The following is a 23,291-nucleotide window of genomic DNA, read 5'->3' as shown; positions in this document are numbered from 1 at the left end:
TTCTCAAGGGCAATGAGGCTTTTACCCAATACATACTTACATACATACATACATACATACATACATATTGGTCAACCCTAGACCTGCCTTTGGGGATCTCAATCTGGACACCCAGGTCTCTATATAAAGGCAATGAAAAACCACTTCCTTGTATTTACTCCACCAAGGAAATGTTTTGGGATGTGATTTTTTTTTTTTTTTTTCATTTGCTTTAGTTTGAGATTGGGGTGCTCTGGCCGGGAATCCCCAAGAGAAATTGCCTGCTTTAGACCAGTGTCTAAGCTTGTGCTGGAAAACATAAGCCGCTTGCAGAGTGCTGTTTGAAAGGCTCAAAGTTTTGTTATCCAGGGTCCCTCTCCCTTAATTCTTCAGACTAAATAAACTGACAAAGGTGAAAAAAAAAAAATCTCAAGCAAATTTAGAGGAAGCGACCTCCGCTGCTACCCCAGTGTGCATGGCAGGGGCTGAGGCACAGCACTGAACCCAGTTTCCCTCCTAGGGTTCCAGGTCTTACTCCTTCACTCCACCCACGGCCCGGCCTGGAGCTGCCCGACGTCGCCCATTTAAGGGGCGGGCCCCGGCTCCACGTGCTTTCTGCTGAGTGACTGAACTACATAAACAGAGGCCAGGAAAGGGGGCGGGGGAAGGAGGGAGAGAACAGGCTTTGACCGATAGTAACCCCTGCATTCGGCGCAGCCGAATCTATAAAAGGAACTAGTCCCGGCAAAAACCCCGTAATTCCGAGGGCGAGTGAGAGGGGCCGGGTCGGCGGAGAGGAGCGGACACCTCTCTCCCCCGCAGCGTGTGGGCAGGAAGGGGGTACTGCGGCCCCAACGCCGCCAGTGCCAGTGTCTGGGGGCGCTTTGCTGATTTTCTTCCCCCCTCCCCATTTCTCCGGAAGGGCTTTTCAAGGGGTAGGGGAAAGAGACGGTGACAGAAAAGTGGAGAACAGGTAAGAGGCTCTCTCGTGTCTCTGGCGTTATAGTTTTTGTTCTTTGCAGGGGTGGAGGAAGGTTTGGGAAGCTCTCGGTTCCGGGGAGCTTCGGTCAGGACCCCCTTATTTCCACCACTTGCAACAAAAACGGAGCGAGGGCAGTGTAAGAGGGGAGAAGACGTCCTAGGACGAGTTCTGGGGACCGTAAGACGCGACGCGGTTGTGCTCCGGGCTTGTTCGGCGTTGGAGCTTCAGGAGCATCTCCGGATATGGGGACCTGGGGCACAGTGCCTTGGATGCAGCGGGGTCAGTGGCTGCCGGGGTGCGGAGAGTGGCGATCTGGCACCTAGCGAATCCCTTTGTTCGGGATCGCCGGTGCCGGCTAGAAACCCCTCAGATTTCAGGTTAGCCGGCGCCCACTGGAACAAATGCTAGCTCCTGGCCCCCTCCAGCCTTGTGAAACGGAGTTGGCTATGGACGTGGGGATCGAGTCCGTGCGCCCCCCGGACTGGAGAGGCGCGCCCTGTTCCCGTAAGAACTCGGATAGGATGCACTCCAAAACAAGGTCCCCAGTGCATTTGCTTTCTTGAGGCCATGGAGGGGCGGGGGGGCTGTCTTTTGTCCTGGGATCCAGTTTGCAGTCTCCGTGCGCGCACCCAAACTATTGTCCCTAGCGGACCCAAGGGAATGGAGTTTGCTCTTTTAAAAAACACAAGACTTTTAGCAAAGGAGAACCTGCGGAATCTTGGAGCTGGGGTACCCACTTCACTACCCCCCCTCCCCAATCTTCTCGCCCTTTTCTGCATGTTTCCTGGGGCAACCTCAGGCGGGGCACGGACGGGGAAGCTTGGGCGAGACTGCCGCGGAATGACCGCGAGTAACCCCGGCGGGCGGTGTGGAACTCGGAGCTCGGCGGAGGAGGGGGCGCGGGCCGTGGGGGACTGGAGCGCAGCGCCTCCTGGCCGGCCGGCTTGGGAATGGCCCGGGGCGGACCCGGAGGGCCTTCGCCAGCGGGATTCTCGGGGTGGTTAAAAATTGGAGGAAATCCTGGGAGTTCAGGCTTAAGTCTGTCGGTTGCTTTTTGTTAGCGAGTTCTGGACTTGTAGTGTGTTACTAATTGAGAGGAGTTTCCTGGACATATATTGGTGCTAATGGTGTGTAGTTGTGTAGAGGCCTCTTACCTCCATGGACCCCCAGCACTTAGAAAAAAAAGAAAACAATAAAAATAAAGTACATACAAATAAAACAAAAAAGGTGACTGTGGCGTTTTCGCAAGCTTTTTTAAAAAACACAGACTTTGCAAGCATATCTCACAAAGTTAACTGGGTAGCATACATAGTCATAGACTTGAGATAATATTTGATATTTTTGAAAATTTCTTCAAAACTTTCAGAAAGTCAGGAAGTCACTTTCTCTCTGGCTCCATATCACAGTCAGTCCCCACACTCCACCCTCAATTATCCTTAAATTCAAAAGGGGCCTTTTACTGGCAGTTTATAAATAATTTGAGCTTCAGTCCTAAATGTTAATCCTTTTTTCTGATAAAACTTAAATTCCAGTTGAAAGACTATGTGATTTCTCATCTCTTCTTATGTTTAAACTTATTTCTTTCATATTCCCCACAAAAACAAGAGGTGTTTTCTGTTGTCCAAAACACTCCCTTAAGAAACTGCTCCCAAATCAAAGAAAGTGCAACTTTGGAGACTTCTCCACTAGAGTCTCTTTGTTGTTGTTAAGTGCCAGGCAGTGGAGTCCAGAACTCATAGCAATCGTATGAATAATAGATATGAACACGGTCCTGTCCTGTGCTATCCATCTCTGCCACATTTGAGCTGTTGCTGCACTGTATCAGCCCATCTCCGGAGTCTTCCGCTCCTTTGCTGACCTTCCACCTTTCCAGTCATGATACTGACTGTGAATCAGTTTCTTAAGTGCTTCCATAGGACCATTAAAATAATTTGTGATCGGAATTTTTTTTTAAAAAACATTGCACACTCAGCACAAATCGATATCTACTTGACAAAGAGCAGGCGAACCCAAGAGACCAGAAAAAAGGAAAGGTGGTGCCAGCTTTAGTGTTGACCCCAGTCCACTAAGGGACAAGAATTGAAGCCACAGCAGGAGCAGCTCATGAGCCCCTTTCAAGTATGGACCAGAGGCCAGTGATAAGAGAGTTTCATTTCCAGAGGGACATTTGAAATCTCAACTTGTATATGTATTTCTATGTGAGTGCAGGTCTGCAGTGACCCTGGACACATTTTTACTTAAGTCGTAGTTTATAGGAAAAAAAGCATTACTCTAGGGTAGGAAAAGGCTGTCTTGCTTTTGTACCTCTACTCAAGGAAGTCCTAATGCAAGTGTTATTTTAAAGTTAATGATAATTCCTCAGCTTTTCATTATATTTTTACAATACTTACCTTTTATGGAAGGAATTCTGGTAGCTGTGTTATTAAAGTGCTTGACTACTAACTAAAAAGCCTGTGATACAAACCCAACAGCAGCTTTGAGCTCTGATTCTGTAAGGAAAGATTCACAGCCTTGGAAAGTCTTTGGGGCAGTTCACTCTTCCTGGTAAGGTCACTGAATCTTAATCAAGTCATGACAATTAATGAAGGTTTAAGTGTTTCTTTTCTTTCTTTAGTAAAGGATTGTTCCACTTGTAAACTAAGTTGTTTGCATACTTCACAGAAGCAATGGGTTATTAATGTTGTTGTTATGTGCCTTCTAGTCTCTTGCGACTCATAGCGACCCTATGTACAACAGCCCTAAACTCCGCTCTGTCCTGTGTCAATCGGGTTATTAATATCTCTATTATTTTTATATTTAGCTCCTAAAATATATGGACATTACTTTAAACTTTTTAACTGTGACCTTTTGGGATACCTAGAAGATAGCAGTAGGCAGGTGGTTTCTGTATTTTCTAAAATATTCTCAAATCTGGGGTACTTAAATGAAAAAAAATAATAATGGCAAGTGTAATGTATCTGACGGTAAATGACTCAAGCATCAATTGCTGAAAGTACTTTCTGGAAACTTATTTAACCATGTTAGGAGAAATCTTCAGCTATAAACTGCGACCATCCTCAGCTCTGCATGCAAAATAAACATCATACCACGTTTATTTCAGTTTTTATTTGGTTAGTTAATATAACTGTATAAGAGTGAGAGCGGCCTATACATACAGTATATGGAAGTGTACATGCAACGTGATATTCCAGCTACTAGTCTAAATACTATTCAGGTATAACTAATTTCCACAAGAAATCCACTTATTGTCCACATTTTTTTTCAGATTAAGAAACTGAGGGCTTAAGTATTTGTTGTCTCTGATGACACAGATTTATTTGATAAATGGCAGAGCAGAGACTTGAACCCAGGGGTGCAGCCTTCAGGGACTTTTTACTTTATGTAATGCAGTACAATTTCAGCTTGTACTGAGGAAGGTAAATTTCTGACGCCACTTTCTGTGTTCTGTACTTTTATCTGATAAAACCCTTACCAGAATTTACAGCCTGCCTCTTCTTTCCCTTATTTCGTGAGCGGACCAGCCAAATCTAAGACCTTGGTTGCATGGAGATTGCAACACTCTGGAAAGAACAGACAATAAAATTTACCCAGCCCTCATTTCTTTGCTTTTAAAATGGAAACCTTTCTGTTTGTTTAAGTCACATATTTTTGAGTAATGCTGTGGGCTCAAACTCTTTTCCTGTGTGATACGCAGAAAGTGAACTGGTCTGCTGTTGGCCTATAGAAGTTGGAGGAACAACAACAGCAAAAAAAAGAGAGAGAGAGAGAGAGGAAGGTGATTAAGTCATTAGTTTAGCTGTTAATCATCCTATATTTGGTAAATTTATCTTGAAGTGTTTGTAATACAGTCAAAGCTCTGCTTGCCCTGTATCTAAGAGGATGTGGCCTTTGGGAAGTAAGGTGTTTCTCCTTTATTACCTTCGCTGTCTAGAATCAAGTTTTGCTCTTTCTGGTCTCTCTTTAAAAAGAAATGACACAGTTTTAAAATTGACTTTACAAATGCAACGTAGAACTGAAAAGCTGCTTTTCTTTTCTTTTTTCCTCCAGGATTGTCAGGCTAGAGAGCGTTCTGGGTGCTCATGGGTCGAACACTGAGTGTAGAAATAGCCACTTCCTCAGAAGCTGCTTTTCTTATAAATTGGTGTAGCATATTGGAAACTCACAGAAAACATTTCTTCTGGGTTGAAAACAGTTAACATTTATTGTTGATGTAATGTACATTGTCCATTATTTAAAGCATTTCAGCTGCTAGTAACTTTGCTTCTTTTCAGGGGAATCACCTGTGGTTACTCTTAATAATCTTTTTTTACAAATGGGCAACGTGAGGTGCAGACAAGTTAAGTCACCTGATCATAGAGTTTGCAAATGTTGAAGCTAAAAGTTACATCCCAGACAGTTTCATTTTCATGAGACTACCACTCTCAGTTGAGGGGCAGCAGACTTTACTCTTAAAACAAAATAAAGATTAGAATCCTACCTTTGTCCAATTTTGAAAAAGAATTCTAGCTTTTCCTAATGTTCTTTGAGAACCCACCATCCCCACAAATCTCTCTTGGATTCATGCAGTATTAGCATGTACATGTAATTAATGACTCCCTTCTTTTTATTCCTATAGCTCTTGGGTTATAGCAATTTGTGTATCATGTATTTAATTTTTTTTAATTTATAAAAACCAGTTGCCATGGACTGGGTATTGACTTTTAAGGACTCCAAGTGTTTCCTTAGAACTGTGTGCTCCATAGGATTCTCAGTGGCTTACTTAGGGGACGGTAGATTGATTGGCAAGCCTTTTTTTCCAAAGTACCTCTTGGTGGACTTGAACTTGTAGAATGTGTTTCTGATTGTCGTCTTGTGTCTTTGATTCATTCTCAGGAGAGGTCCTTGATTCATTCTCTTCAATCTTTCTGTTCATCTTCATTGATATAGAAGCATTCAGTAATTGCTGAATTAAACATGTCCGACCAAGAGAGTTGGAACTTAATGTTTGTTTCCTTTTTCTGAAATACTGCTAAAGATGAGAGGATAACACAGAAAAGCATTATAAGTGGAATTACATGAGCCATAACTAGTTAAGGCTAGATTTTGGATTGACAGATTTTAGTGTGTGCCTTAATGAGCTATAGACATTACTATAAATAGTGAAATTCATATGACATAAAATGACCCATTTGGGGGTATAAAATGTAATGACATTAATTTTTAATTTTCTTTGTATGTCATTTGTTGTTGTTTTTATGTGCAGTCAAGTGCACTGTGACTCACAGTGACCCTATGCACAATAGCTCTGAGCCCTGCTCTAGCCTGAGCCAGTCTCACTGCTTCTCACACACCTAACCCCATTTCCCCAATTACTGTGTCAATCCATCTTATCCACGATTTTACTCACATGTGCTGTCACTCCACCCTTCTAAGCATGATGTCCTTACCCAAGGACTGTTCCCTCTTGGCATCATGCCCAAAGTATGTGAGATGGAGCTTCAAAATCCTTGCTTCGAAGGAACAATGTGGTTTCACCTTCTCCAGAACAGACTTGTTTGTTCTCTTGGCAGTCTGTGTTATGTTCAAGACTTTTCTCCAGCACCACAACTCAAAAACATCAATTCCTCTTCTTTTATCTTCGGTCACTGTCCTGCTCTCTGAGGCATAGCAAGTAATTGTGAAGACCGTGGCTTGGATCAGTTTCACCTTAATCTCTAGTCTGATATCATTGCTCTCCAGCACTTTGGAGAGGTCTGACAGGAGCCCTGACCACAGATTTTCCTAATGCAATTTAGCAGATTATTTTTTGTGGAACATGAAATTCTACTTTGCATCAGTTTCATTTCCCTTTTCAGAGTAGCTGTGCTTTAAGAAAGTGCTATAATCCATGGCATGCCACATTCAAGTATTTTGATTTATTAATAAGAATGAGGTTATTCACAAAGTTATTTACAGATTTAAAATCTTTTTTAAAACTTTTTTTTTCTTGTATGTGTACCGTCAGATTTGCTCTGACTGGTAGAGGAGGAGATTGCCCCTCCTTCACCAGTGAGCATCTGTTGGATTCAAACCACATTATCTCTGGGATAGCAGTGCAGCTTCTTGCCACTAGGCCACTGGAGCTCCCTAAAAACTTTTTTTAAAAAAAGAAAATAATTTCAGTATGCACTAATTCTATTTCTATGTCTTTTTTAGAAAAAAACAAAACAAAACAAAAAAAAACCCCAAAAACCTCCCTGCGACATTTTCTCCTTTTCTGTGCCAAATTCCAACGTCTAAGAAACATTTTGCAATCAGAGCAACTTTCCTGGCTTATCTTGAAGTGCACCTGACAGTCGCAATCTTGTGTCTAGAAGTTTTAAGATAGACAGTGTCTTACAGTGGGTGACATTTCCTGGGAGGATTTTTCAACAATTTGATCCATGTATAAAAGCCTCACTGGAAGCTCCCTATAAAGTGTTTGCTATTTGAAACCAAACCCAACCCATTGCCAGCGAGTCTTTGGATTGATTCATGGCCACCTTCCATTGGTTTCTGAGGCTGTGAATCTTTATAGGAGACTGCCCACCTTTCTCTTTCAGAGCATCTGGTGGATCCAAACCACTGACCTTCTGCTTACCAGTCAAGTGCATTATGCACTATGCCACCAAAGATCTTTATTGGTTTTGCTGTTGGGTGCTGTCAAGTCAGAACTGATTTTTCAGCTGATCCTGCAGCACATTTTCAGAGGTCCTTCAATCACGCAGAAGGAGATTGCCCATCTTTCTCCCACAGAGCAGGTGGTGGATTTGAACTGTGGATTTGAGATGGCAGCTTCCTTACTACTGCACTCTTTGCCACTAGGCCATGGAGTTCATTTGTTGTTTACTTCTTCCTAAATCAGTGAATTGTTAACGTGTTAATAAATTAGCACTGGTAACTTAATGGTGAGGAGTTGTGCTGCCAACCCACCAGCTGCTCCTTCCATGTGAGTTACTGCCTCTGAAAATCCACTGGAAGACCTGCTATGGGTCAGTTCCGACTTGATGGTACTCACCACCAAAAATAGAGTTTGTGTTAAGGCACCTTGAAGTACAAAGGTGAGATTAACAGTGAAAAAAAAGAGCAAAAGAGCGGGGGCGGCAGAGTTAAATACACACAGATTAGAATTCTGGTCCTGTCACTTAATTTAAGCTCTCTGCAAATTGCTGGTTTTTCTTTATCTTAGTTTCCTCTTCTGTGAAATTGTTATTTGTGTGTATGTCTTCATGGAAGTGTGCATGCAGTAAAGCACGTAGTACAATCCTCGTCATACTCTTAATACTGTTTATTTTATACTGATGTTTCATTGATTTTTAGAAGCCTTAGTTTTCTATGTACGTCTACCTCAAGTTGTTTTCCTCTTGTGTTACTTACATTGATGGCTTAGGCGAAAAGCTGGATGGTGATGGTGATGGGTAATGAGTAAGGATTCACTCTTCCACTAGATCACTGATTTATATTGAAGTTTATACTCGGAACATTGAAGCTTGACAACAGTGACTGGGTTTATATATCTCATCTGCTCTACAGTGAAATCTGTGATAACCAGTACTTGATGGAACTGTCTTAATTTTCTGTGTATTGCAAGTTTTCCATCTTTGACGTGATGCTGTCTAAACATTTTCCTGTTGTTTGCTTTAATGGAAAATATTTGAGATTTTCTTCTATGACAAATTTCTATTTTCTACAAGTTCCTGATTTTGTGTGTATGCATACGTGTGTTGTTGTTGTTATGTGCCGTCGAGTCGTTTGCGACTCATAGCGACCCTATGTACCACAGCCCTAAACCCTGCTCTATCCTGTGCCAATCGCACTGACACACCCGTCCCGATTACCCCAGTCACTGAATCAATCCACCTCATAGAGGGTCTTCCCCTCCTGCACTGTCCCTCCACCCTACCAAGCATGATGTCCCTCTCCCAGGACCTGTCTCTCCTTATAACATGTCCAAAGTATGTCAGACGAAGCCCCAGAATCCTTGCCTCCAAGGAGCAGCCTGATTTAACCCTCTCTAGGATGAATCTGTTTGTTTTCTTGGCAGTCCATGGTACATTCAGCACTCTTCTCCAGCACCACAGCTCAAAGATGTCAATTCTCCTTCTATCCTCCCTAGTCATTGTCCAACTCTCTGATTGCAAAAACCATGGCCTGTATCAGGTGCACCTTAGTCTCCAGAGAGACACCGTTGATCTTGAGTAGAGAGGTCCCTAACCGCAGACTTTGCCATGGCAATACGTTTTTTGATTTCCTGGCTACTGGTGCCAAGAGTGTTGACTGTGGAGCCGAACAAACTGAAGCTGTGAACAATCTCAATCTCTTCGCCATGCACCTGATGCTACCGATGGGTCCAGTGGTGAGAATTTTTGTCTTCTTGACATTTAGCCTCAGGCCATACTGAAGGCTGCAGTCCTTGACCCTTCACAGCAAGTGCATGAGGTCCTCCTCAGTTTCAGCGAGCAGGGTTGTGTCATCTGCATAACGCAGATTGTTGATAGATCATCCACCAATCCTAACGCATCTGTGTGTAGAGTGCTTATTTTGGGAAGGAAATTTTGACTCTTAAGGATCGTTATTATGTACTGTTGGGTAAGAACCAACCAGTAGCTGACCCTCTCTCAGGTTTTCAGAGGCGGTAAAGCACACAAAGGAGATTGCCTATCTTTCTCCTGCGGTGCAGTTAGTGGATTAGAACTGTGTGCCTTTGGGTCAGCACCACAACTCCTAATCACTAAGCCTCTAGAGCTCGCTCTCTCTCTTTTTTTTTAAATTAGTGTACCATCAAATTGGATCTGACTGGTACAGGAGGAGATTGTCCCTCCTTCTGCAAAGCATCTGGTGGATTTGAACCGCACACTTCTGGGATTGCTGTGCAGCTTCTTCCCACTAGGCCACCAGAGCTCGCCTCGAGCTCTCTCTTTTAAGGACATGAGTTAAAATTTGCTTAATTGCAATGTGTATGTTTCTTTCTTTAGTTTTTTAAGGATATGCTGAAAGGTATAAGTTTTCTCTTTATAAAACGATGGATATATATACACAAATCTTAGATATGTTGTTGTTAAGTGCTGTCAAGTATGACTCAGAGTGACCCTATGAAGCATCTCAACCCTGTCCTCTCCTGTGCCATCCTTCTCATCTCTGATATATTTGATCCCATTTCTGCTGACACTGTGTCAATCCATCTTACCAAGTCTTCTTCTGTTTCGCTGACCCTCCACTTTTCCAAACATCATATGATGTCCCTTTCCAAGGAACAACCATTCCTAACAACATTTTCCAAGTATGTGAGATGAAGCTTCACCATCTTTGCCTCTAAGGAGCATTCTGGTTGCCCTTTCTCCAGGACATATGTGTTTGTTCTTTTGGCAGTCAGTCCATGGGACTCTTCTCCAGCACCACACTCAAACGCAGCCCTCTTTCTTTTGTCGTCCTTATTCGTGGGCTAGCTCTCAGCTGCATAAAGCAGGCGATTGAAAAGACCATGGCTTAAATTAGGTGCACCACAATTACAGGATCCTCCTGTATCTTCAGAAATCCAGCCAGAAATCCTGCAGTATCAGGCAAGTATTTTACTTTGTTTGAGCTGTAGGTTCTTGGTGTATAAAGCTTTTAAGGACTTTTAAGTCCTTAAAAAAAAAAGTCCTGACTTTTAAGGACTCTTTGAGCTTTTATATACTGTAACTCTAGGTCTATATTTAGAAGAAAGAATAATTATTAACTGTCTTTTGACCTGAGCTGGCCAGAGACATGTTCTGAGGAATGTGTCCAATATTAATGTAAGGGCTCAATGTGACTTATGAGCGGTTGAGAGAAACACAGGGAATTCATTCCAGCATTTATCGTTGTTGTTAGGTGCTGTTGAGTTGGCTGCAGATTGGAACTTTGCCCTATCTTGGGCTGTCCTGTGTGTTAATGGGGGGAAAGGAACGCTGTGGGAAGAGAGGAAGGTAGATAAAAGCAAGCTATTAAAATGGTCTTTACTTGCAATATTAAGTGGGTGAAGGCTTGAATCATAAAATAGGAAGGTATACTTGTTTGAGATTTGAAGGAAAGAAATACTGGTTTACCTCAGTAAATTTCAATATGACAGTCAGTACGATTTTTGCCTATGACTGTTTGAGAAATCTCTCTGAAATAAGATCTTCATTTGGATTCTCCATCCTGGACATCTCTTTAATGAGTATAGGTTTTGCTCCTTATATGTTTAGCAAAGTTCTTTTAAGTTAGTGTATGATTAAAAGGACTGCTAACAGGTTCACGAGACTCTTTGAAGCAAAAACCCATCATCAAACATACCTACGTTTTAGAGTAGAACTTTATCTTATTCCTCTAAACATTTTAGAAGATCCTTTTCTGGAGTGATTGGGGAAGACATGAGACTTTCTAATTGTCCTGAATTTGAATTTGTTCTTTTAGAGAATATAGTAGATTAGGATAAGGGAGGAATAAAAAGGGAGAAAATGGAGCAAGAGATTTTTGGTTGAGGAAAAAGAACTGTTAAGAAGGCTTTTGGTTTAATACCCTTATTCATTTATGTTTTGAAAAATTCCTATAAGATGCTAGATTGGGAATCATTGTTTTTGCCAATAATCAAAGTAAGCTTGTTTTCTTGAAGAAGCAAATCGAAGGGAGATGACAGCTAGAAATCGATTTGATCTAGTATTCAGATGACTCAAGTTTGACATCAAGACAACTTGATGGCAGTAGCAGGTTTTATTGAAAAGGCAGAAAATGAAGGCCTAGAATAATGAGTTTAAATTGCCCTGCAAGTCCTTTTCTGGGCACAGTTGTAAAAGAAAGGAATTACTTTAGCTATGAGGTATGATCTCTGGTACCAGAAAAGGAAACACACACAGACACACACACATTCACACTCATTAAAATTTAAATAAATTATAACGATTAATGGATTATAATTTAGTAACTAATAATAAATGTAAATCAGTATATTGAAAAGAAAAGTTATGACTAGAAACTTAAAATTCATATTACTGTTATATGAAATGGAAAATATTTGTAACATCTATAAAATTATTTACAGACTAATTACAGTCTAATTGCAGATTAAATGAAATAATTAAATATACATATGTTTACAGTATTATACGATAATATTTAAAAATATCATTCAAACAGATTTTATGTGTTCAGCTAGTATTTACCAAATGCCAAGTACCATGTAAAGTACTAGTTGATGGACAGGTATTCAGTATCTTTCACTATTCTCTCTCTACTCAAGGCTCTTTGAAATGAGATTCTGACCTTATTATGAAAGCTTTGATCGAGGTTATAGGAAGAATAATTGCAAGAACTACACCTTGTTTTCTCATTAGTGTCAGTGACACATAGCATTTACCCAATGCATATTTGCCAAGAGAATCTCTCTCTCCAAGTTTTTATCTTTTACCTGATTACTTCAAAACCCCCTTTCAGCTATTATTTGCCCATCAGCCTTGTTTGGCTTCGTTTATACTGTGTCTTTTATTCAGATTGCTCACCTAGTGGAATTTTCCTGACCCACAATGGGTAGATTAAAAACATAGCATAACCAGTGCTGTCCAATTTAATTGTCATGATAGCCTTGAGATAGTTTAGCATATTCGAGTAATTTATATTATGTGAGATTGTTAACACATATACTTACTGTATATGCAGTTATTTAGTAGATATTTTGGGGCAGGTCTGGTGACCTAGTGGTAAGGAGTTGTGCTGCCAACTCAAATGCACACTGTTCGAATCTACCAGCTGCTCAACGGGAGAAAGATGGGCAGTCTCCTTGTGTGATTTACAGCTTCTGAAAACCCACTAATGGGATCAGCTCTGAGTCGGTTTCTACAAAGCAGCATACAACAGAAATAGATATTTTTCTTTTAATGGACAAATTTTTGCATTCATTACATTTTTAACAAATTAGCATTCTCCTGGTCCTGTAAATTGAAAAGCCACATCAATTATCATACACAAAAGTTGACTTACAAATAATTAGGAGAGTGAAAATTATTTTTGTTAACATGCATCTACAAAGTAAACTGTTGCTTTGTAAAGACACCAGGACCCTTGATAATGCATTGGATAAATTTGGTGCTTAAGCAGCTTCCTTGGAAACCCATTAGAGAGACGTCTGCTGTGTCCTATGGGGTCACTGTCAGTACGACCGACTGGATGGCAGTTGCTTCCAAAGACATGCACCTCAGACTTGCTCTTTAATCTTTTAAGGGAAATTGGTTGCTGTTGCTGTTGTTAGGTGTCCCTGAACTAGCTCTGACTCACAAGGATCCTGTGTGGCAGAACCAGACCCACCTGATCCTGCGCTATCTTTACAGTCTCGGCCATGTGTAAGCCCATGTGGCAGTCACTGTGGTAATGTGCCTCATTGAAGGTCTCCTTTTGCATCAAGCGTGATATTTTTCTCCACAGATTAACCTTTCTGATAACATGTTCCAAGTATAGGGGACCATATTAAAGAGATATTAAAGACAAAACCAAATAGAGATTTTCTCCTTACTGTAATGAGATTCTTAAAAAGGTTAAGGAGAACTTAAAAAGACCATTTATTTTTTTCTCATTTGATTGCTATTTAATATTGTTTCTTAGCTCCTATGAACCTCTAGTATCATTTAGGTATGTTGTGTTTAAAAGTTTCCACGTCTGGGGACATATTGAGGTTGCCCTGTTTTTCAGGCGATGCGCTTGATGCAAAGAGATGAAATAACTTGTTTATGATTCACATTTGGCCAGTGGCCGAGCTGGGGGTTCGTACTCAGATCCAGGCCAATTCCAGAGTTGTATTCCTCCCCTCTCCGCCCCTCAGCTTGGCTGAACATCTCATGCTAGGCTCTTTGAAGCAATGCATTTCTCTGTCCACTGAACTCCCACAGCACTTTACTACTGCCTGCCAGGGTGCACCAGTTGGCAAGGAACCCGAAGTGGTGCAGATGGTTATGTGGTTGGTTGCTAACTGAAAGATTGGCAGTTTCCATTCACCAGCGGATCCCTAAAGACTACAACCCAGAAAACTCTGCGGGACAGTCGATTCTGTCTTGTGGCATTAACTATGAGTTAGAAATTACTTGACCTACAAAACAACAGCAGTAGCTCCCAGTTCACACCCTTGCTTGCAGTGTGTGAGGAAGGTGAAACACAATCTTGATGCTGGACTTTAGTGTTAGGATTTCTCACCATTTCTGGTATTTTTTCCCCCTACCAGATCTTGAAGCAAACATTCCGGGAGGCTCTGTTAACCCGGAATCACTGGGGAGCTCTGGTGGCTTATTGGTAATGGACTGTGCTATCCGTGCACAGGTACGAGGTTTGAATGCACTAGCTGTTCCATGTGAGAGAGATGGACAGCAATTTACTGCCTCTGCAAACTTGGTGGAGGGTCAGCTGTGGGTCTGTTCTGATTCCATGGTACACAATAACAACAGAATCAAACTATTGTGAGCAATTCTCTGGTTACCTGACATTCAGACTCCACGCAGCTTTCTTAAACTCAGAACCCTAGACATCTTAAAACACATCATCAGTGTACTCTGCTTCTTTATCACCAAGACATTTTATATGAAATTGAAAATCTTGTTCTCCTTACTGTTTAAATCTATTTAAAACTTACTTCTACTGGTCTCAAATATACTGTCTTCACTGTCGTTTCTCGGTAGAGAGAAAAAACACACCAACCCAACAACCCATAAATAACGTCTGTGAAAGTCCATCTTTGTAAGCTTGAAGTGGACCCTGAATCTTTCACTTTTTGACAAGCTTCATTTATTCACTTTTATCTGTGCTTGTTGTGTACTGTCAAGTTGGAACTGACTTACAGCTGACCCTCCAGCAGGTTTTCAGAGGCAGTACATGGTACGGGAGGAGATTATCCATCTTTGTCCTGAGGAGCAGCTGGTGAATTTAAACCATGCACACTTTCCTTGTTAGTCTGGTGTTATTGGAAAAGATATATTTTATGGTGGTTTAGGTGAAAGTTTCCAGAGCAAATTACAGTTGTCTTTCAGTATTTTTCAGGGATATTGATTTTGTGACCCCTGTGGATACCAAAATCTGTGCAAGTCCGTTATGTAACATGGTAAAGTATTTGCAGATAACCTATCTGTTGTGGTTGTTGTTTGACTTCAGCTCATGTATATAACCTATATACAAGGGAGCTCTGGTGGCCTAGTGGCAAGAAACTGTGCTGTAATCCTGAAGACACGCAGTTCGAATCCACCAGATGTTCTGCTGGAAAAGGAGGAGCAGTTTCTTCCTGTGCCAGTCAGATCCAATTTGACGGGACACAATAAAACAATAAACCTAATATACCTACTCCCATGTACTTTAAATAATCTCTCTTTTATTTATGATAGCTAATGGGGGTTCAGATCAGTTTTTCCTAGGGTCAGTATGAGTCATACTTGACTGACTGGATGGCACCTAACAGGAACAACAATACGTTGTGAATGTATTTTACACACTTTTTTAGCCTTTGGTGGATATGAATTGTAGTTGACTTGTTGGCACCTATCAACAACTGTTACCTCTTAGACTTTGAGAGGTTGCTTTGACTTAATGGAATATTTTCCCTCCTGAATATTTTTTATCTTTGTTGGTTAAATATTTGGGTGTGGAACTCATGGGTGTCCAAGACCAATTACAGTTTCTCATCCAGCAGCGTATACACACACAGTTCCAAAACACTGGTTGCAATCCCTGCAATGTGTCAGCCTTCTTCCCATTGCCACGCTGGATTCCCTGCTTCCCTTCCCTCAGTTTTCCAGTTGCCTTAATTTGGCACTTGGAAAATGGTGCCCTTTTGTTCTCTTCTAATTATTCTGAGAATCTGTTGCTCCTGGGAGTTTATTGTTCTCTTTATGAGCCCTTTATGGACTTTTTTTTTTTTTAATGTGGCTGAAAGGTGATCTTGTTAAATTTTTTAAATGTGGCTGAAAGGTCACTTGGTTCTGAATTGAAAGTGGTTTCTAAGGGCCATAGCCCTGGGGGCTGTGTCAGACCAATAAGAGCTCAGAAACTCATGGCTGCCTCTACTCAGTGAAACTGACTCTTGATTGGGTTTTTGAGGCTATAAATCACAGAGGAGGAGGTTGACTGTCATTCTCTGAGCATCTGGTGGATTTGAACCAGCAGAGAGGTGTGACCACCAGAGCGTTAGCAACGTAACTCTCTGCAGACCCCTAGAGCTCCTCTCGCAAGTGCTGTCTTTGTTTCATGATCTTGAATTTTGTTCTGCCTTTTCTCTATTTTATCTGATGCCTTTTAGCATGATCCTAGTCAGAGCACTTGGTGGTAATAGTAAGGTAGCATCTAGTTCTGGCCTCAGGCTAGTAGAGACTGGTCTGTAGTGGTCTGTTAGCCCTTTGGACTGTTTCCTTGATACTTTGATTGTCTCCATCCCTTTTGTGCTTCATGGAAAGAGACCAGTGTTATATGGCTGCTTACAAGCTTTTGAGACTCTGGTTACTACTCTCTTCGTAGAATTTTAACATCAAAGACTTTTCATCTGCAATTTTTTTTCTGTCTCAAATAAAAGGTCATCTGGATGGTTAAACCAGGCTGCTCCTTGGAGGCAAGGATTCTGGGGCTTCGTCTGACATACTTTGGACATGTTATAAGGAGAGACAGGTCCTGGGAGAGGGACATCATGCTTGGTAGGGTGGAGGGACAGTGCAGGAGGGGAAGACCCTCTATGAGGTGGATTGATTCGGTGACTGGGGTAATCGGGATGGGTCTGTCAGAGGCAGTGCGATTGGCACAGGATAGAGCAGGGTTTAGGGCTGTGGTACATAGGGTCGCTATGAGTCACAAACGACTCGACAGCACATAACAACAACAACAAATACAATTTGCTTTTTGCCTGTAATCTTGAACTGGATGGAAATCTCCACAAAAGTCTTTAATGGTAAAGATTTCTTAAGGTGCTGTTTCCTTACCCAAATGTATAAAATGCTGATACTACATTTGACTGTTCAAAAGTAATTATGACTCAAGGCAGGCTGTTGCCTCCCCCCTCTCAACTTTAAGGATTGTTTTAATTGTGGGAGGGACCTTGATTTTGAGATAAAGAAAGCCTTTGGTCAATCAGTTTATTCAATTGTCAGTCCTGTTGCAAGGTTTGCAAGAGTGGTCAGTGAGGGCTCTTTTCCAGCTGCTGCCCTTGTCCCAGCTCACATGATCACATGGTTGGCCCTGTCCCCTGCTGTGCAAATGGAGGGTTGCCTGACACTTGATTCAGATGACCTCCATTAAAGAGAGTGGACCAGCCCTGGAGGCTGTGGAAATGATTGAGGAGGCATCCTGTCCCGAGGCGGAGCTGGCTCCATTTGTGGACCTGGAGCTCACCAGAGGGAGCCACTTTGCACATTGCCACTTGGGGCATTGGATGGTGTGAACTTTTTTCTGAAACCACAGTTGGAAGGCAGAGGCTATAGCAAGAGTTCCACCCACTTGTTTCAATCCCTCATCCCTTGGATATTTTTTTTCCTCTGGCACAACAACATGTTCAGTTTATGAAGCCTGTGATCACAGTGGGGCTTTCTAAAAGGAAAACTCTATAGAGTCTTGATCATAGTGGGTTAACACAGATCTATCTGGTAAGACCTTGGCACACCTCAAATAATAGAATTAACTATGTCAATTTTAAAAAATGAAAAAGGATAACATTTTTAAGATTTTGTTTTCCAGTATCCCACAAGCATGTGGATTTAGACATGTGATTTCCCCCCCACCCCTTTCATTTCTGAGGTTATTGAGGCCATGAGTGACTTGGTTGGGTTGCTATAGAAAAGGAGTTCAGTTGTAATGTTGGCAGGGCTGTGTATCTTCCCTGGAGTCCTGGTTAAACTCCCCCAGAATTAGCACCCTCCTGGGAGATGGAAATGGAGGTGTCTCTGACGCACCAATGTACCTGTATTTCCTGTAGACCAGCCTGATTTAAAAGGACATTCTGGAAATGACTGCTAGGTTTGGGCACATATTCTGTGAACAAGAATTGCACAAAATCCTGGAGATTTGCTAACAGATTTGGCAATAGTAAAGGAGATAGAATACTGAGGTGGAAAAATCGTGTCCAGATGTTGATACCCTTTCTGTAGGTGAGGTCTTGACTTTGAGCCTGTGTTTTAAGGGTTCAAAATGACAGTCTTTCATTTGGGGTTTAGTCTTTAGCTGTCATGTTTACAGGGCAGTAAATGGTAGTCACGTTTGCTCACATGAAATCAATGAAAATGAATGCCCTTCCCAGCAAATTAGAGAGGCTCGCATGAAAAGCAAACTAAATCCACATCCACTTGAACATTTGTTTCTTTGAACACCTGGCAGTTTTGTCATAGTTTGGGGCCATCTTTCAATTAAATTTCTGAATTTTCACTGTAGTGAATCTGTTTTAACTATCTTTTTTCCTGCTTGGGTTTTTTTTTTCTTCAGAGACTTTCTTTCCCCAAATTACAAAGCACTGAGTCATCTTGGACACCGAGTGTGTCAAAGTGTGGTAGATAAGAACACAAGACTCTATTGAGGCTTAGTACCGTGCCTCACACAGCTTACAAGTTAGGAAGGACTGATAAGTTGTTATGCTGGGGAAGAAAGTTTGTAGAGCTGAAAAAAATGAAGGTACAAATAAGGTCCGGATTTCAGATCAGTAATTAATGATGATTCTAGAGAAAATGGAATGGAGAGGGGGCCTGAGGTAGGTACTGAAGACGTGGCAGTTTGCCATGTTCAGGCAGAACTAGCCTTCATTAAAATGTGAAACAGAGGAACGGCTGGAGTGGCCCACTAAAAGGTGGGGGTTAGGGGAAAACAATGGCCAAAACAATATCAGGGTGACCCCTTAACCCCTTTCAGTAAGTTTGGCAATAGAGTTACGGTGTGCCCTGGAAAGGCCTTTAAGGGAAGTAGCATCTTGTGTGAACAAAGAGAAATCTTCCTTTAATAAACCACCCCCTCTCTGCCACACCCTTGGTGAATGCTTTAGCCTGTGAAGTAGGCAGCACTAATCATCATAATAGCTACCGTTTACTGGATGCTTGCTTTGTTCCAGGAATGGATAAATGTTTTATATACATCATTAGCTCCATTTTATGGAAAATGCCAGGGGTTTGGAGTGTCTAGGCTTCCAGAGTTGGTGAGAGACGAGTTAGGACTCAGAAGCCTCTGTCTCTGGCTCCAAGACCTCCCTTGTTCCTACTGGGTCAGTTAATTCAAGAAAATTAAAGAGCTGAGCTGAACATTCAAGGGAGTGTGTTGCATGGCCGAATAGACTCAAAGGAAAAGGCCTTGAAGGAATTTGAATTTGCCTGTTGCCCAAACTCTTTGAGTGTTTTTATACATATATTTGACTTGAGGTCGAGAGAAAGCCGAGTGTCAGAAAGTGTTGACCCATTTGAAAGCCAAATGAAATGGTTTTTGCTGATAGGATCACTAAACTTTTTCCTTCATAAAGGTCTTCGGGAAACCCTCCTACAGCATCAGGGAATATTATCTAATCAGGCTTTTCTACAAATAAAGGGTTGTTTTTGAAGGCAGGCTTGCTGATACTTTTGAAATTCAGATTGCTGCGGGCCCCACCCACTCTAGATTATGCTTGGGTTTTAGAAAGTTTTATATTCTTCCCACCTCCATGACATAGAATGTTGACAGGATGATTTATTTTCTAGAGGAAAGGTTTTTTTGTCCTATGGTCTGCCTACCCCCTGACCAGAGAAACAGCAAATATTGTAGTTGTTTTGTTTGCTGAAGGCTTGTTTGAAGGTTGCTATGTGTTTGCTTAGTGAAAATCAGCAGAGAAGGACTACCTGTGACATTTTGTTAGAATTTCCTCAGAGTTTTACAGCTCTAAAACAATGTGGGCCCAGGATACGTCTGCTTTTAGGAGCCCTGGCTGGTGACAGTTTTCAGAGTCTCCAGACAGTTTTGGCTGGTAGCAAGTGGAATGTGGAGTGTGATAAATGAGATCTTTGATTGTCCACATATCAGTGACATGTTAGAAATAGATTAAAACCTTCACAGTCTTCTTTAAAATAGAAATCACTGGCAGCATGAGGAATTATGCTTCTCAGAGGCTCTTTACAGATTTGGAAAGCTTTCAGGGATCCTTCTAGCTTTTCACTTTTAAGTATTTTCAGTTTTCATTGTCTTCACTTTTAAAGTAAGCTATTAGCAAATATACTTGTCCAAGATATTGAATATGGGTGAAAGAAGGGTGGGTCACTATCTAAAATCTCATTGTTATTACTAATTAAGGAAATGTGAAACATTTGATATTTTAAAAATCTCCTTTGATACAAATTATTAAAATTGATAAAATGCATTAGTTCTATATTTTTTAACGGGCATTTGACAAGAGGGCCCCTTCTGCAGTGTTAGGATGAATGGCTTTATTTACCTTGGAGTTTTACCTTCAAGACTTTCTCACTCTTTTCTGTCTTCTCCAATTTGAGAGTTAAAATGTTAAATGCACACCCATGTTTATTTCTGTGTTGTTCACAATAGCAAAGAGATGGAAACAACCCAAGCATCCATTAGCAAACAATGGATAGAGAAGCTGTGGTATATTGACACAATGGAATACTATGCTTTACTGAAAAACAAGGAACTCATGAAATATTATACAAAATGGGTGATCTTGGAGGAAGGTATGCTGAGTGCATAATATACTGCATAGTGCCACTGCTATAAAACAGGACTGACATCGGGGTTGAGGGGAAACTAAGAAAAGAGGGGATAAATAATGTATACTGTATTGAAACAGATGAGGGAGAAAACTGTTTAAAAGGAATATATAATTAGGGTTTGTCCAGGAGAGGGTGAAGCCAGGCTGCTCCTTGGAGGCAAGGATTCTGAAGTTTTGTCTGACATACTTTGGACAGGTTGCAAGAAGGGATCAATCTTTGGAGAGAGATAGGGACGTCATACTTGGGAGGGTTGAGGCACAGCGCAGGAAAGGAAGACCCTCGAGATGGGTTGATTCAATGACTGGGGTAATGGGGCTCGGTGTGTCAGAGACAATGAGATTAGCACAGGATAGAGCAGGGTTTAGGGCTGTTGTACATAGGGTCACTATGAGTTGCAGGCAACTTGATGGCACATAACAACAACAACAACATTATTTGCATGACGAGAGTCCAGAATAAGAGCTGCATAGTAAAGTGGACTGAGGGAGGGAGTTGTGTAATGGTGAAAGAATTTTTTTTTTCAAAGAGAAAAGTAACCTGGGGGGAGGGGTGAGCAGGGAGGAAAATGTGCAATAATGAATGGGAATCCATGTTCTCCATAAACTTTCATTAAAATCTCAATTAAAAAACTTCCGATAAGAACACAATTTAAGAAGTGGCTGAGTGGTGTGGCTTCTAGATCTAAAGACACCTAGCCCACAGCTCTTCTGCATGCCTGTCCGACTAAGGACCCTTTCACGGGGACTGTGGGCCTTAAAGGATGGTTGGGATGTGCAGAGGTTATATAACTGAAGGAACCTTGTCAAGGATGTCCTCAGGTATAGAGATACCAACAGCTTCTGGAGGCTAGCAAAGTTGAATTTGGCAATCTGAGTAGCTTCAGGCCTAATTAAATCTGGGAGCAATCACAGGGTGACTCATATCCCTCCCCAGCACATCAGCCACGCTATGTCTTCAGTCTCGGGCACACTGAGCCCGTTTCCGCAGCTTCTTTGGCCTTCAGTGACCTCAGTAGCCTTTTCCTTGGACATGGTGACTGATCCATAGCCATTTGCTTAGAGAAGCAGTTAGAGAACAGGGCTTTTCCAGGGCATTACGTTCTGTTGGACTTGCAAGTTTCATATCCTGATTTTTAAGAGGATGACACCTAGCAACAGCAACAACAGTACGTCTCTTTAGTGATCTTTGGCAGCTTAACCTGAAGGAATTGTGCTGTCAGTTGAAAGGCAGGTGGTTTGAATCCACCCCCTGCTCCTTAGGAGAAGGATGGGTAGTCTCCTCTCCTTTACTTTCTGGTCTCTGAAAACCCGCTGGAGGGTCACAGTCGATGCTGATCTGACAGCAATGAGTTGTTTGTTGATAAAACTCTCTGGAGATAAGACCTATAATACACACATAATACATCTGTGATACTTGCTTTAGCATCAGCCTCAAGAATGGGAAACCGGTTTAACTTTAAAGGCGTTATTTTCCATTTCTTTGTCATATTCTTAAGTCCTTAAATTAGAGTAAACCATTGCTGATGAGTTGATACATTGAGTTCATTTTGACTCATAAGTGGTCCTTCTGTAGGACAAAGTAAAACTGCCCTAGAGGGTTTCTGAGGCTCTAATGTTTACAGAAGCATACTGCTACATCTTCTCCCATGGGACATCTGATGGCTTTGAACTGCCATCCTTTCAGTTAGCCGAGTGCTTAACTGATGCTGCCACTTTTTGTTGATCCATTCAGTCTCCCTGTTGCTGTTTTCTCCAGCAGGTTTTCTGAGGCAGTGACTGCCCACTAGAGTATGTGACTTCTAAGAGAAATGCTTTGACAAGAACAAACAGAATCCTAGGAGAAATAATGAGAACGGTCAGATCATGGTTGTTGAGCAAGTTACCAAAGGAGAAAGCTGCTGGGGAAGAGGGTGTGTGTGTGTGTCCCCTTTTTTGGGAGGCCAACTTCTTTGCTCCAGACAAGAATGACAGTCGGGAGTTCTTGCTTAGAAACACTCTTTCATTCATGCCTTGCTCAGGGATGGAATCTTAGCTTTAGATAGGAGCTCAGAACTAACACTTGAGGCCTCTTGGTCTCACCGTGTATTTGCAGGAAGGAAAAAGACCAACTACCTTTTTGCAACTGCAAACAATTTCTGGTAGCAGTGCAAATATGTGCATCCCCCCCCCCCCCATTTCCGTAGACAGATTTAATGCTCTGAAAGGATAAAAGCAGTCACGGGAATTAGTTCCTGTTTTTCTTTTGGCCGTGCCAAGTGGAGGAAGAAAAAAAAAAGTCTTCCTTTTTCTCTTTAGCATGCCTTCCTCTTCTGGCCACCTTTTTTTGGTATCTCTCTTATCTTCTCTAGCTTGGAAACTCTGGTGTTCACAGTAACAAAAAGTTTTGGTGAAGAAAAGGTGAGATGGGGCAGTGTGCTAGGTGCTGACTGCTGTTGTGTGCTGCAGAGTCACCCTCCAGCAGTCCTTCAGAGGCTGTAAATTACCAGGGAGGAACGTGCCCGTCTTTCTCCTGAGGAGCAGCTGTCGGATTCCAGCCATTAATCTGTCCAGCCTTTTGGGTGACAACGCACATCGTTACCCTCTAGGCCAGCAGAGTCCCTCAATTGTTCTCACATTCCAGGCTTCCTGGGAACCATACTCAGAGAGAGAGAGAGAGAG

General features: G+C 41.9%; 1 protein-coding gene across 1 annotated transcript in view; it reads left to right on the top strand.

Moving 5' to 3' along the window:
- The first annotated feature begins 645 nt into the window (after window positions 1–645).
- The window catches only part of ABCA1 (ATP-binding cassette, sub-family A (ABC1), member 1), a 166,645-nt gene continuing 143,999 nt past the window's right edge, over window positions 646–23,291 (top strand). The window contains exon 1 of the mRNA XM_006886906.1: window positions 646–952. The gene's annotated coding sequence lies outside the window, so the exon portion shown is untranslated. The remainder of the gene's footprint in view (window positions 953–23,291) is intronic.

The sequence above is a fragment of the Elephantulus edwardii genome, unplaced genomic scaffold (assembly GCF_000299155.1).
Source record: "Elephantulus edwardii isolate Elephantulus edwardi_28Jun2011 unplaced genomic scaffold, EleEdw1.0 scaffold00052, whole genome shotgun sequence".
NCBI classification, from domain to species: Eukaryota; Metazoa; Chordata; class Mammalia; order Macroscelidea; family Macroscelididae; genus Elephantulus; species Elephantulus edwardii.
Note: the sequence above shows the minus strand (reverse complement) of the source record. Positions and strands in the feature narration are given on the sequence as shown.